Raw genomic sequence first — 1,679 nt, forward strand, 5'->3', positions numbered from 1 at the left:
TTTTCTACTCCTGTGCTAGTGCTTATTCAACTTGAATCTTTTCACAGCCCATCCAAATACCCTCACCAGTACTGTTAGAATCAGGTAAAGACTCGGTGCAAGTAGACAAAGATCCCGATAATACTGCATCAGGGATCAGAACAACTACAAAATTGCCCAAAATTCACAGTTTGATATGCACTTATAATTGTTGGAAACTTGTCATGAGTTAAGACAAAAGAAAGCCAATCAAATGCAGGTCACAAACAAAAGCAAAAAAACTGCAGCTGCTGGAAATCTGAAACCCAAACAGAAAATATTGGAAACACTCAGCAGGTCAATCAGCATCTGTGCCGAGAACAGATAAGTTAATGTGGACGATTTTCAACAGCAGACCACCTGTATCTCATCGGAAAAATGGGAGACAGACAGTTTGAAATTGGGGGTGGGAATGGGGCACCTTGGATGTACAGGTTTCCCTGCTACAATTTTTAGGTGGGCCTGTAAATGGGTCAACAGTGTGCCCACCTGGTGGGAGGCTGGACAAATATACAAATTGGGATCCGGTGACATTATAGGACCTCGACTGCAATTTTGAAGTACAAATGGGTGGAGAGTGCGCTGCGCACACTCTGCCCATTTGTACCAGGCATTGAGTGGCCTAACCAGCGGTCCTTAGAAGGACACTGGTCCGCTGCTCCACAAAAGGGCCCCAAAGTATTTTTCTTTTATTTTTGTGGGACCAGGAGGAGCAGGGGTGCCCCTTTTGGCTGCACAGAAATACTGCCGCTCAGCCAGCCCATGCTCGCCCCCCTCTGGGATCAGCTTCTCTCACTCCCAGGCCCCATTTGCCAGCCAGCCGGTGTTGGAGCCAACTGATTTCCTGCCCTCCCATAATTGGCATCCATTTTGAAAATGGATCAGGCCTCCTGACACTGGCTTCAGGCAGGAGGTACGGCCACTCTGCTGACTACATGCCCGTTTTGGGTGGAAGCTGAAGATCCTCCCCAATGCTTCAGGTGTAGAAGGGTCATGTCATTTTTTTTTACCACACAGGTTGCCTTGAAATCCAAACCAGCATAACTGCTGTGAATTTCTGGAATTCATTTCTCCATATTTGGAATCTGAACAGCACTCTGAAAATGGGACTCTGCATAACCAAATCCTAAAAGGTCCATACTTACAAATCGTGCAAATCTGCTTGTTGTACTTAAAGCAACAGCATGCTTTAAAACTGTGGTTCTATCTAGCAAGTAAAAATATGTCGTTAAAATAATGTTTTTCCCTGGACGAATGACAATCTGATGTACCACCCTAGCAATCCCACGTGAGAGGAATTAGAGAACCATACCTGTGCGCTTCCAGCCATTTATTCCCTGACTTATTTTCCGAGGCAGCATGTGTCGAGTGACAGATAAAATGGGCCATCTCTCACTGAAGCTCAACCAGAGACAAAAAAGCGGGACACCAGACTGACTGGATTAAACATCCAGTGTATAAAAATCAATAAATGTATAAAACATTCTTTTATAAAATATTTTCAGGATAAATAAGGGTACATCATTCTCTTGTTTAAAAATAAAGATTCTTCTGAGGTACAATTCAGCCTATCCAGGCTGAGGACAATTACACCGCTTCAGTTTTAATGTGTTGATATGACTGGGGGTGGGGTCATGAAAGGAGGCAAATGATGCATAGAC

Source organism: Somniosus microcephalus, chromosome 2 (genome assembly GCF_052327205.1).
Source record: "Somniosus microcephalus isolate GS21.2 chromosome 2, FLI_Smic_1.0, whole genome shotgun sequence".
In the NCBI taxonomy this organism is placed as follows: Eukaryota; Metazoa; Chordata; class Chondrichthyes; order Squaliformes; family Somniosidae; genus Somniosus; species Somniosus microcephalus.